The following is a 14839-nucleotide window of genomic DNA, read 5'->3' on the forward strand; positions in this document are numbered from 1 at the left end:
CCAAATCCAAAGTTAGTAGAAGAAATAACAAAGATCAGAGCAGAAATAAATTAAATTGAAATGAAAAACAATAGAAAAGATAAAAGAAACTAAAAGTTGGGTTTTTTGAAAAAGATTAACAAAATTGACAATCTTTTAGCCAGATTAGCTAAGAAACAAAGAGAGACGACCCCAAAAAAATTAGAGATGAAAAAGGAGACATTCAACCTATACTGCAGAAACTCAAATTAGTGGTCAAATTAGAGACTACTTGAGCAACTATATGTGAATAAATTGGAAAACCTAGAAGAAATAAATAAATTTCTAGGTACACACAGCCTACCAAGATTGAACCGTGAAGAAATTCAACACCAGAACAGAGCAATAGCAAGTAATAAGATCAAGACCATAATAAAAAACATCTCCTAGCAGAAAAAACCCTCGGTCTTGGTGGCTTCACTGTTGAATTTTACTGAACATTTAAAGAACCAATACCAATCCTATTCAAACTATTATGAAAAATAGAGGTGGAAGTAGTACTTCCAAATTCATTCTGTGAGGCCAGTATTACCCTGCTACCAAAACCAAAGAGACACCAAAAAAAGAAAACTACAGGTCAATATCTCTGATGCATATTAATACAAAAATCATCAACAATATACAAGCAAACTGAATTCAGCAACACATTAAAAAAATCATTCATCATGACCAAGTGGGATTTATCCCAGGGATGCAAAAATCATTCAACATATGCAAATGTATCAGTGTCATACGGCATATCAACAGAATGGAGGATGAAAACCATATGATCATTTCAACTGATGCTGACAAAGCATTTTTTAAAAATTCCACATCTTCATGATAAAACCCTAAAAAAATGGCATAGACATAATAAAAACCATATGTGACAGACTCACAACTAGTATCATAACAAATGGGAAAAAAAGAGAAACCCTTTCCTTTAAGATGTTGAACATGACAAGGATGCCCACTTTCACTACTATTATTCAACATGGTACTGGAAGTCCTAGCTAGGCCAATCAGACAAGAGAAATAAATAAAGGCATCCAAATTGGAAAGGAAGAAGTCCAGTTATCCTTTTTTGCTTATGATATGATCTTATATTTGGAATACCCTATAGACCCAACCAAAAAACTACTATTACTAATAAACACATTCAGTAAAGTTGCAGGATACAAAATCAGCATACAAAAATCAGTAGCATTTTTATATGCCAACAACAAACAATCTGAAAAGAAATCAGGAAAGTAATTCCATTTACAATAGCTGTATATAAAATTAAATAACTAGGAATTCATTTAACAAAAGAAGTGAAATATTTCTACAATGAAAACTGTAAAACATTGATAAAAGAAATGGAAGGGGATACAAAAAATGGAAGGTATTACATGTTTATGGTTTGGAAAAATTAATATTAAAATATCCATACTACCCAAAGCAATATATAGATTTACTACAATCTCTATCAAAATACCAATGACATTCTTCACAGAAATAGAAAAAAAAATTCTAAAATTTATGTGGAACTACAAAAGACCCAGATATTCAAAACTATCCTGAGCAAAAAGAACAATACTGGGAGAGTTATGTTGCTTCACTTCAAATTACACTACAGAGCTATAGTAACAAAAAGAGCATGGTACTAGCATAAACACAGACACATAGACCAGTGAAATTAACAGAATAGAGAACTCAGAAACAAAGCCATACATACATCTACAGTGAACTCATTTTCCACAAAGGTGCCAAGAACAAACATTGGGAAAAGGACAGTCTGTGTGATACACGATGCTGTGAGAACTGGATATTTATATGCAGAAGAATCAAATTAAACCTCTATCCCTTGCCATACACAAAAATAAAATCAAAATGGATTAAAAACTTAAATCTAAGACCACAAGCTATGAAACTGCTAATAGAAAATATTAGAGAAACTCTTCGGAATATTCACTAGGTGAGGATTTCTTGAGTAATATCCCACCAGCACAGGCAACCAAAGCAAAAACGGAAAATGGGATCATATCAAGCTAAAATGTTTCTTCATAGCAAAGGAAACAATCAACCAAGTAAGGAAAACAGCCCACAGAATGGGAGAAAATGTTTGCAACTACCCATCTAATAAGGGGTTAATAAATGGAGTATATAAGGAGCTCAAGCAAACTCTATAGGAAAAAAACAATAATCCAATTTTTAAAATGAGCAGAAGATATGAATAGACATTTCTTAAAAGAAGACGTATGAATGGCAAAGAGGCATATAAAAATGTTCAACATCACTTATCAGAGAAACTCAAATCAAAATGATAATAACATCTCAATTCATCTCAGTTAAAATAACTTTTATCCAAAACACAATCAATAACAAATGCTTTCAAGGATGAAGAGAAAAGAGAACCCTCATACACTGTCGTTGAAATGTGAATTAGTACAACTACTATGGAGATCATTTTGGAAGTTCCTCAAAGAACTAAAAACAGAGCTGTCATATGATCCATCAATCCCACTGCTAGGTAGATATCCGCCCCCCAAGACAAAGAAAATCAATGTATTGCATGAAGAGATACCTGCACCCCCAAGGTTACTGCAGCACTACTCACAATAGCCAAGATTTGGAAACAACCTAAGTGTCCATCAACAGACAAATGAACAAAGAAAATACAGTATATTTACACAATGGAGTATTATTCAACCATAAAAACTAATGAGACCCTGTCATTTGCAACAACATGTATAAAACTGGAGGTTATTATGTTAAGTGATATAATCCAAGAATGGAAAGACAAACTTCACATGTTCTCACTTATTTTGGGGACCTAAGAATTAAAACAGTTGAACTCATGGAGATAGAGAGTAGAAGGATGGTTACCAAAGGCTGGGAAGGGTACCAGGGGAATGGAGAGTAGTGGGGATAAAGAGGCCAAAAAAATAGAAAGAATGAGTAAGATCTAGTATTTGATAGCACAACAGGATGACTGTAGTCAGTAATTTAACTGTACATTTTAATATAACTAAAAGTATAATTGGATTGCTTGTAACACAAAAGATAAATGTGCGAGGTGATTGATACTTCACGTACCCTGATGTGATTATTACACATTGCATGCTTATATCAAAATATCCCATATACCCCATAAACATATACTCCTACTATGTACTCATAAAATATTTTTTATGAAAACCCAAAGAAATAAACAAAAAAAAACCCATAAAACCTAGCCATAATGCTTTGCATTTTTAGAGCCCTTTATACTGTTTAATATGTTCTCCCTACTGACATCTGCATCTGTCATTTTGGTATGATGTTAATATTGCATCATTTTTATAGACGTAATGACTGAAGAATTTTCTTAAACTAGTCTTGCTAATAAGTAAAAATGTCTTAACTTCATCTTATAGAAAAGTAAAAATGTCTAGCATGTTTCTTGTTTTCTTTTTTCTGATCTTTTGCCCTTTCTGTTTCTAGGCTGCACATTTTCTTGTGAAAGAGATCTAAAATAATCACCTTTTGCTTTGTCTGCTGGTGCTTAAGGTGAGTCAGTATTATAGGCCCCTCTCTCCCACTTAGTTTTCTGCGTGGAGGACAACCTGAGGTAAAAGGGTAGAGAAGGCATGTACATATGAAAAAGACAGGTAGGAGGGAAGCAAAGAGGGGCATAGGTTCAATGCAACAATTAGAGTTGTCTACACATAATCCCTTCAGAAAAGCATTAGCATAGGCTCTTCAAAGCTGTTTGGTTCTTTACAGTTACAGAACTTTTATGTTCTATGAGCACCTGGATTGTTAAAACATGTGTCATGGTGAAGGTGACCCCTGCCAGCCTGTGCTTTAAATGGACTTGTTTAGTGTTGGAAGAGAACCATTAGGACACACACAGAAGAGATGTGCCCTCTTTCAATTCTCCCACCAACAGATGTGGAAGGTATGATTTATCACATAAGGCCAAGACCTTTTGCATGGCTGGTATGACACCAGACATTCCAGACTTCCTCTGTGCCCCTTTTTCTCTGCATTGAGCTTCAACCTGTGGTACAGGTTGTGGTACATGTGGGAAAAGCAGAAAACATATGTTTACAGTTACTGCAATAGCAGTGGTTGGTTGTAGAAGACTTGTTGGAACTATAGCAAGTTTCTTGCTGGGATGGGAGCGTAAGAGTCCATACAGAGCATGGAAATAACCCACCGTTAAGTGAAAACCATTCTTTTTTTATAAGATCATTTTCCTGCTGGTAGACTTGGCCTCTGGTGATATCTTCTGGGCTCTACTTTCTATCAGAAGACTGAGAGGCAGATGGGCTGTAGGAACAATGAAACCTACTTAAATCTGTTTCATGAAGTAGGAAGAACAAGAATTGGTTTTCTGTCCATCAGTCCATCCCTCCATCTATTCACTCATCCATCTATTCATTCTTTCCACACAGAAGTCAAAGTAATTTTTCCAAAATACACATCTGGTCACATCACTGCCTTCTTTAAATCCTTTCCTAGTTTTTCCCTCAACGTGAAGTCCAGACTCCTGAATGTCACCTCCTTGGCCCTGCATAATCATAATCGGGCCTCTGTCCACTTCTCTAGTGACATCTCTTGTTTGATTTCTCTTATCGTTTTATATACTCTTAACTTCTGTCATGCAGAGTGACCTTCAGTAACTTGAAAGAATTATACTCCTTTTTGCCTTTGGAGCTTTGAACAAGTTGTTCTTTCCCCTTCCTCTCCATCCTTTGCTTTTATGACCTCTAATCATTCATCACTTCACCTAAGCGGCCTCACCTTTGGGGAGTATTCGGTTCCTGTGCTAAGTGCTCTCATAGCACCCTCTAGCCTCCTATCAGAGTGCTGTAGTAAGTATTTCTACCTTTAATGCATCGTATATGCATTATACTTTAAGCTCCTTACAGGCATAGATGTTACCTATATATATTTTTTGTTGTTGAGACACTAATAGCTAGCACAGAGTCTGCCACGTAAGACTTCAGCAAATTTTTTTTGTATAAAATTGTATGACCAAGATTGGCAATATAGCTTTAAGACTGGATTTTGTTGACAAGCTGTTTGAATCTGTATTCCAGCTTCACTATTTGCACAATGCATTACTTTGGGCAATTTATTCATTTATTTTTAATTTTAAGTTCAGGGGTACATGCGCAGGATGTGCAGATTTGTTACATAGATTATGTGTGCCATGGTGGTTTTCTGCACAGTTCATTCTATCACCTAGATATTCAGCCCAGCATTAGCTATTCTTCCTAATGCTCTATCTCCTCCCCACCCACACTCTGACAGGCCCCCAGTGTGTGTTATTCCCCCTCACATTTCCGTGTGTTCTCATAGTTCAGCTCCCACTTATAAGTGAGAACATGCGGTATTTGATTTTCTGTCCTGTGTTAGTTTGCTGAGGTTAATGGCTTCCAACTCCATCCATGTCTCTTCGAAGGACATGGTCTCATTCCTTCTTATGGTTACATAGTATTCCACGGTGTATATGTACCACATTTTCTTTATCCAGTCTATCACTGATGAGTGTTTAGTTTGATTCCATCTTTTTGCTATTGTGAATAGTGCTGCATGTATCTCTATAATAGAATGATTTATATTTCTTTCAGTATATACCCAGTAATGAGAGTGCTGGGTCAAATGGTATTTCTGCCTCTCTGTCTTTGAGGAATCGCCACACTGTCTTCCATAATGGTTGAACTAATTTGCATTCCCACCAAAAGTGCAAAAGCATTATTTTTTCTCTGTCACCTTGCCAGCATCTGTTTTTTTGTTGTTTTGGTTTTTTGCTTTTGACTTGGTAGTAATAGCCATTCTGACTGGCATGAAATGGTATTTCATTGTGGTTTTGATTTGCATGTCTCTAATGATCAGTGCTTTTGAGCTTTTTTTCGTATGTTTATTTGCTGCATGTATGTCCTCTTTTGAGAAGTGTCTGTTCGTGTCCTTTGCCCACTTTTTAATGGCATTATTTATTTTTTTTTCCTTGTAGATGCTGGATATTAGACCTTTGTCAGATGGATAGATTGCAAAATATTTTTTCCCCTTCTGTAGGTTGACAGTTCACTCTGATGATAGGTTTTTTTTTGCTGTGAAGAAGTTCTGTAATTAGATCCCATTTGTCAATTTTTGCTTTTATTGAAATTGCTTTTGATGTTTTCGTCATGAAGTCTTTGCCCATGCCGATGTCCTAAATGGTATTGCCTAGATTTTCTTCCACAGCTTTTATAGTTTCCAGTTTTATGTTTAAGTCTTTAATCCATCTTGAGTTGATTTCTGTATGTGGTATAAGGAAGCAGTCCAATTTCAATTTTCTTCATGTGGCCAGCCAGTTCTTTTTTTTTTTTTTTTATTATACTTTAAGTTCTAGGGTACATGTGCATAACGCAGGTTTGTTACATATGCATATTCTTGTGCCATGTTGGTGTGCTGCACCTATCAACCTCGGCCAGCACTCCATCAACTCACATTTACATCAGGTATAACTCCCAATGCAATCCTCCTCCCTCCTCACATAGGCCCCCGTGTGTGATGTTCTCTTTCCCAGTCCAAGGATTCCATTGTTCAGTTCCCACCTATGAGTGAGAACATGCGGTGGGGTTTATTTTCATTCTTGTGGATAGTTTGGTTAAGAATGATGGTTTCCTAGCTGCATCCATGTCCCTAAGCAAAGGACACAAACTCATCCTTTTATGGCTGCATAGTATTCCATGGTGTATATGTGCCACATTTTCTTCATCCAGTCTGTCACTGATTTTGACATTTGGGTTGGATTCCTGGCCTTTGTTATTGTGAATAGTGCCGCTAGTTTCAGCATATCGCGGTGTACGTGTCTTTAGCAGCATGGGATTTCCAGAGGTAATCCTTGGTATATACCCAGTAATGGATGGCTAGGTCATATGGTACATCTAGTTCTAGATCCTTGAGAACGCTATACTGTTTTCCATATAATGGTTGAACTAGTTTACAATCCCACCAACAGTGTAAAAGTGTTCCTATTTCTCCACATCCCTTCCAGCACCTGTTGTTTCCGACTTTAATGATCACCATTCTAACTGGTGTGAGATGGTATCTCATTGTGGTTTTGATTTGCATTTCTCTACGGCCAGTGATGATGAGCATTTTTTCATGTGTCTGTTGGCTGTATGAATGTCTCTTTGATAGCGCGTTTGTTCATATCCTTTGCCCACTTTTTGATAGGGTTGTTTTTTTTTCTTGTGTAAATTTGTTTGCCTCTTTGTAGGTTCTGGATATTGTAGCCCCTGCTCAGATGAGTAGGATTGCAAAAATTTTCTCCCATTCTGTAGGTTGTCTGTTCACTCTGGATGGTAGCTTTTTGCTGTGCAGAAGCCTTTAGTTCAGTTAGGATCCCATTTGTCAATTTTTGGCTTTGCTGCCGTTGCTTTTGGTGTTTTAGAGACATGAAGTCTTTGCCCATGCCTATGTCCTGAATGGTACTACCTAGGTTTTCCTCTCTAGGATTTTATGGTATTAGTCTAACATTTAAGTCTCTAATCCATCTTGAATTAATTTGTATATGAATAAGGAAAGGATCCAGTTTCAGCTTTCTACTTATGGCTAGCCAATTTTCCCAGCACTATTTATTAAATAGAATCCTTTCCCATTTCTGTTTCTCTCTCAGGTTTGTCAAAGATCAGATGGCTGTGGTGGATGTGTGGTATTATTTCTGAGGACTCTGTTCTTATTCCATTGGTCTATATCTCGCTCTTTGGTACGTACCATGCTGTTTTGCTTACTGTAGCCTTGTAGTATAGCTTATAGAAGTCAGCATGGATGCCTCCAGCTTTGTTCTTTTGACTTAGATTGTCTTGGAGATGGGTGGGCTCTTTTTGGTTCCATATGAACTGTAAAGCAGTTTTTTTCCAATTCTGTGAAGAAACTCATTGGTAGCTTGATGGGGATGGCATTGAATCTATAAATAACCTTGGGCACTATGTGGCTATTTTCATGATATTGACTTTTCCTATCCATGAGCATGGTATGTTCTTCCATTTGTTTTGTGTCCTCTTTTATTTCACTGAGCAGTGGTTTGTAGTTCTCCTTCAAGAGGTCCCTTTACATCTGTTGTAAGTTGGATTCCTAGGTATTTTATTCTCTTTGAAGCAATGTGAATAGTTCATTCATGGTTTTCTGGCTCTCTGTTTGTCTGTTACTGGTGTATAAGAATGCTGTGATTTTTGCACATTAATTTTGTATCCGAGACTTTGCTGAAGTTGCTTATCAGCTTACATATGAGATTTTGGGCTGAGACAATGGGGTTTTCTAAATATACACAATCATGTCATCTGCAAACAGGACAATTTGACTTTTCTTTCCTATAACTGAATAGCCTTGATTCTCTTGCCTGATTGCCCTAGCTAGAACTCTCCAACACTATGTTGAATAATAGGAGTGGTGAGAGAGGCATCCCTGTCTCGTACAATTTTCAAAGGGAATTTTTCCAGAAGTTTTGCCCATTCAGTATGATATTGGCTGTGGGTTTATCACTATAAATAGCTCTTATTTTGAGGCACGCTCCATCAATACTCCTAATTTATTGAGCGCTTTTAGCATGAAGGGCTGTTGAATTTTGTCAAAAGCCTTTTCTGCATCTATTGAGATAATCATGTGGTTCTTGTTCCTTTGGTTCTGTTTATATGCTGGATTATGTTTATTGATTTATGCATCGTTGAACCAGCCTTGCATCCCAGGATGAAGCCTAATTTGATCATGGTGATAAGCTTTAGATGCTAGTTGAATCCGGGTTTGCCAGTATTTTATTGAGGATTTTGCATCAATGTTCATCAGGATATTATCTAAAAATTCTCCTTTTTGTTGTGTCTCTGCCAGGCTTTGCTATCAGATGATGTTGACCTCATAAAATCAGTTAGGGGATTCTTTTCTATTGATTGGAATAGTTTCAGAAGGAATAGTAACAGCTCCTCCTTGTACCTCTGGTAGAATTCAGCTGTGAATCCGTCTGGTCTCTGACTTTTTTCGTTGGTAGGCTATTAATTATTGCCTCTCACTTCAGAGAGCCTGCTATTGGTCTATATCTAGGGATTCCACTTCTTCCTGGTTTATCTTGGGAGTGTAAGGCTGTCCAGGAAATTATCCATTTCTTCTAGATTTTCTAGTTTATTTGCGTAGAGGTGTTTATAGTATTTCCCTCTGATGGTAGTTTGTATTTCTGTGGGGTTGGTGGTGATATCCCCTTTATCATTTTTTTTATTGCATCTATTTGATTCTTTCTTTCTTATTAGTCTTATATGGGTTCAATAATTTTGTTGATCGCTTCAAAACCAACTCCTGGATTCATTGATTTTGAGGGTTTTTTGTGTCTCTATCTCCTTCAGTTCTGCTCTGATCTTAGTTATTATTTCTTGCCTTCTGCTAGCTTTCAATGTTTGCTCTGGCTTCTTAGTTCTTTTTAGTTCTTGATGTTAGAGTGTCAATTTAGATATTTCCAGCTTTCTCTTGTGGGCATTTTAGTTATAAATTTCTCTACACACCGCTTTTAAATGTGTCGAGAGATTCTGGTATGTTGTATCTTTGTTCTTATTGATTTCAAAGAGCTTCTTTATTTCTGCCTTCATTTCTCATGTACCCAGTGGTCATCGTTACAGGCTATTCAGCTTCCATGTAGTTGAGTTGTTTTGATTGAGTTTCTTAGTCCCAGAGTTCTAGTTTGATTGCACTGTGGTCTGAGACAGTTTGTTATAATTTCTGTTCTTGTACATTTGCTGAGAGGTGAGGCATTTCCACTATGTGGTCAATTTTGGAATAAGTGCGATGTGGTGCTGAGAAGAATGTATATACCTTTTGATTTGGGGTGAGAGTTCTATAGATGTTCATTAGGTCTGCTTTTGCTGCAGAGATGAGTTCAATTCTGGATATCCTTGTTAACTTCTTGTCTGGTTGATCTGTGTAATGTTGATGAGTGGAGGTTGAAATCTCCCATTATTATTGTATGGGAGTCTAAGTCTTTGTAAGTCTCTATGACTTGCTTTTATGAATCTGGGTGCTCCTGTATTTGGTGCATATATATTTAGGATAGTTAGCTCTTCCTGTTGAATTGATCTCTCTTTACCATTATGTAATGGCCCTCTCTTTTGATCTTGATGGTTTAAAAGTCTGTTTTATCAGAGACTAGTATTGCAACCCTGCCTTTCTTTTTTGTTCTCCATTTGCTTGCACCTTCTCCTCCAACCCCTTTATTTTGAGCCTGTTGATGTATGTTCTCTTGCATGTGAGATGGGTCTCCTGAATACAGCAGACTGATGGTCTTGACTCTTTATCATCCAGTTTGCCAGTCTGTGTCTTTTAATTGGGAGCATTTAGTCCATTTTACATTTGCATACACATTATTGTTATGTGTGAACTGGATCCTGCCATTATGATATTAACTGGTTATTTTGCTCATTAGTTGATGCAGTTTCTTCCTAGCCTCGATGGTCTTTACATTTTGGCATGTTTTTGCAATGGCTGGTACCGGATATTCCTTTCCATGTTTAGTGCTTCCTTCAGGGTCTCTTTTAAGGCAGGCCTAGTGGTGACAAAATCTCTCAGCATTTGCTTATCTGTAAAGGATTTTATTTCTCCTTCACTTATGAAACTTAGTTTGGCTGGATATGAAATTCTGGGTTGAAAATTCTTTTCTTTAAGAATGTTGAATATTGTGGCCAGCCAGTTCTCCCTGCACCATTTATTAAATAGAGAATTATTTCCCCATTGTTTGTTTTTGTCAGGTTGTCAGAATCAGATGGTTGTAGGTGTGCGGTCTTATTTCTGGGTTCTCTATTCTGTTCCGTTGGTCTATGTATCTATTCTTGAGCCAGCACCGTGCTGTTTTGATTACTGTAGCCTTGTAGTATAATTTGAAATCAGATAGTGTGATGCCTCCAGCTTTGTTCTTTTTCTTAGGATTGTCTTGGCTCTCTGGGCTTTTTTTTTTTTTTTTTTTTTGATTCTATATGAATATTAAAATACTTTTTTCTAATTCTGTGAAGAGTGTGAATGGTAGTTTAATGAGAATAGCATTGAATCTACAAATTACTTTGGGCAATATGGCCATTTTCACGATATTGATTCTTCTTATCCATGAGCATGGAATGTTTTTCCATTTGTTCGTGTCCTCTCTGACTTCTTTGAGCAGTGGTTTGTAGTTCCTCTTGAAGAGGTCCTTCACGTTTCCTTGTTAACTGTATTCCTAGGTATTATATTCTTTTTGTGGCAATTGTGAACAGGAGTTCATTCATGATTTGGCTCTCAGTTTGCCTCTTGTTGGTGTATAGGAATGCTAGCCATTTTCGCATGCTGATTTTGTATCCTGAGACTTTGCTGAAGTTGCTTATTGGCTTAAGAAGCTTTTGGGCTGAGAAGATGGGATCATGTCATCTTCAAACAAAGATAGTTTGACTTCTTCTCTTCCTATTCAAATACCTTTCTTTCTTTCTCTTGCCTGATTGCCCTGGCCAGAACTTCCAATACTACGTTGTACAGGTGTGGTGAGAGAGGACATCTTTGTCTTGTGCTGGTTTTCAAGGGGAGTATTTCCAGCTCTTGGGCAATTTATTTCATCTGCTTGGGCCTTGGCTTTCTTTCTATTAAATAAGAATAATAGTACAATAATTAATTGCTTAATGGCAGGGATACATTTCTAGAAATGTGTCATTAGGTAATTTTGTACAAACGTTATAGAGTGTACTTACACAAACCTAGATTGTGTAATCTAGTGTAGCCTACTACATACTCAGGCTATATAGTATAACCTATTGCTCCTAAGCTATAAACCTCTATAGCAGGTTACTGTACTGAATACTGTAAGCAATTATAACACAATGGTAAGTATATGTGTATCTACACATAGCTAGACATAGAAAAGGTACAGTAAAAATATGATATTATGGTCTTTTAGGACCACTGTCACATATGGTCTATTGTCGACCAAAATGTTATTTGGCGCATAATTGTATATACAATCCTAGGATGTGGTTAAATGAGATAACTCATGTCAAGCACTTAGACTAGTGTCTAGCACATATAATACACTTAGTTCTATGTGATTGTAATCAAGTGTCTTCTACATGCAGAGCTCTAGATGTAAACCCATGGTGGAATTAAAAAATATGTAATCTACAGTCATTTCAGGGACTGGCTTAATTTCTATAAACCTCATAAATGGCTCCCTGAGACAAGCTGGGTACTATGGCTTAATTTCTATAAACCTCATCAATGGCTCCCTGAGACAATCTGGGTACTAACACTAACATGGGAGGCACTTTGCTCTATATCTGGCATAGGGGCTCAAGACTATCATTCTGACTGCAGATGTGGCATATTCTCCTTGACCTCGTCCAACTTCTCCAAATTTCTGAGCTTCAATAACTTCTAGAGTTTCTGTCTTGTTTTCTCCTGTCTTTATTTCTTTTCCAGGACTCTGATGCTTCTGGAGCCTGCATCTGTCACCGGCAGATCCCCTTCCTATAACGTGATACCTGGCGTCCTGTTCATAAAGCCCAGGCCCCGCTGGAGCCATTCTTATCCTCTGGTGCTGACCACCTATTCATATTACCTTTATCTGGAAGGCTCATCACCATGTTCTCCCTGCCTGACTTTTTAACCCCCTGTTACACTGCCTGCCTGACTGGACTGCTGCTACCTCTTTCCTGCATGGTTACCAAGCTCTGCTGGCACATTTAGAGTATAGCTGGGTCAGCCTCCTATTACTTATCCTACCCTATTTTGTGTAATAAGTTTCTCAGTCTGAGTCTCTCTTCTCAATTTTGTTTTGCCATCACCAAAACTCGTGTTTAGGGCATCCCTGCTTACAAGAAACTGCAATGTCTTGGAGGAGATAATGCATATCCTTAGATGACAATTAAAGAAGATCAAAAGTCAGGAGTAACTTTAAATATCGGCAAAAAATGCCTGCTTATAAAACCTTAAAGAGTAAACAGGAATTAGACAGGGGAAAGATAATGCTTTTGTTTGGTGGAATCTATACTCACACTCCAGGAAAGAGGTAGACTAACAGCTAGTTGGACAACAAGCTGGTGCCCATCATAGGATTCTTAACTCTCTCCCAGATTCTATTAGGAATGGAGGAATCCTTCCATTAACACCAGAGTATGTAACTAAGGGTGAAGAAAAGACTCCAACTTTCCACTGCAAAACCTTCTGTGACTTGGACTCCATCTCATGGAGAATACCTTTGTGTGCCACACAAGGAGTTATAATGGGGCTGACCAAATTCTTAGTCAAACCTTATAGTCTGACATGGACAAAAATGGTATAGATAGTTATTGAGGATGGAAAAGAATAAAGACACTGAGCTGGAAAAGAAAAGGCAACTTACTGCTGTTTTAACTGTTTTATATTGTCTTCATGATATTATGGTAGTTCAATCAAAGTTAGGTATATGTCTTTCTTTTTAAGGAATTAAATAAAAGAATCAATAATTATTGCTATAATCATTCAACTAAGTCTACTTACGTACACATGATTGGAAATGTTTATTACTGTTTCTCTCCTTGGAAAAATGTATTGGAGGAAAAAGAAGTTTCTTCTTCGAGATTGTCTGTTGAAGGCAAGAGGGGTGAATGCTCTCTTTCAGTCAGGGTCTGGCAGTTTTGTTTGCCCGATATAGAAAAACACGTAAGAGTTTTAGTGTTAGACAGATCTAAGTTTGTACCTTTCCACCATTTTTAGCAGAAGGATCTTTCTCTCACTGAACTTCATCTGTAAAATGGAAATAATAATATCAAACTCAGAGTGTTTCCATGAAGATTAAATTATGAATTCCATTATCAAGGGTCTGGCAGAGTGAGTAATACACATAGGGACATAATCAATGAATTCTCAGCTGTTCTTGTTAATTAGGGGAGGTAATATAGAAGCAGGTGTGCCCTGGGAAGAATGCTTTATAGCTGGCCTTGTTTGACCATAACCTAGTGAAGCCTTCTTTCTTAGCAACAAACTCCCAGAGCACTGGCTCATTTTGGTAACCTCCTTTTTTTTCCACATTTTTTTCTTCCTTTTTTTTTTTTTTTTGCCTTTTGCTTGTAGATATACAAAGGTCATTCTTATCTATATAAATAACCTATTTTTCTTTATATCAAAGATGCCAAAAACCTGTGTTCACTTAATTTCTTTTTCAAATGTCATCTTGCTAATTTCTTCCTGAACACATGGAGGAACTATCATTCTATTATTGCCATAATAAAAAGCAAAGTTTCCTTGCCTTCACCTTGCAGGACTTCTCTCAGTTTTTTTTGTTTTGTTTTGTTTTTGTTTGTTTGTTTGTTTTTGTTTTTGTTTTGGTTCTGTCATTAGTACTATTATTCTCTTACTCGTTTGTGGTCAATTTATCCTTTTATTCATTTATTTTCTTCTCATTTCTTCATTCATTAACTCAACAAATATGTATCGTATATACCATATCAAACCTGAGTTGACACGGGGGAGCTAGCATGTATCCCAATAAGAGAGGAAGAATAGGATAATATTTAAGAATGAATGTTTTCAAGTCAGAGGACGACCTCTGTTTGAACTTTGACTCCGTTGTGTTTTAACTGCCTGACCATGGGCAAATCACTTCAAGTTCCCTAGACTTCAGTTTCTCATGTGTAAAATGGGGATAATATCAATTTCTATTTTCCAAGGATATTGTAAAAAGTAAACAAGATAATTAATGAAGGCAAATTTCTTAGTACACTGCCTGACATGTAATAAGAATACGCAGTCAATAAGTGTTAGATTTGATGATGGTGATGATGATGACGATTATCTTTAATTATTTGGTTCTTCATGGAACTTAGACTTTAGTAGAGACATCACGTAAGTTTTC

The 14839-nt window shown here is 36.9% G+C and overlaps 1 protein-coding gene across 2 annotated transcripts in view; it reads left to right on the forward strand.

The window, feature by feature from the left end:
* METTL15 (methyltransferase like 15) overlaps positions 1–14839 on the forward strand; it is a 432137-nt gene that overhangs the window by 324957 nt on the left and 92341 nt on the right. The window contains exon 10 of one of the 2 annotated variants that reach the window (XR_002517048.1): positions 3463–3528. The exons of the other annotated variant lie outside the window; for it this stretch is intronic. The gene's annotated coding sequence lies outside the window, so the exon portion shown is untranslated. The remainder of the gene's footprint in view (positions 1–3462; positions 3529–14839) is intronic. 2 annotated transcript variants of the gene reach the window in all.

This window comes from Papio anubis, chromosome 12 (assembly GCF_008728515.1).
Source record: "Papio anubis isolate 15944 chromosome 12, Panubis1.0, whole genome shotgun sequence".
Taxonomy (NCBI): domain Eukaryota; kingdom Metazoa; phylum Chordata; class Mammalia; order Primates; family Cercopithecidae; genus Papio; species Papio anubis.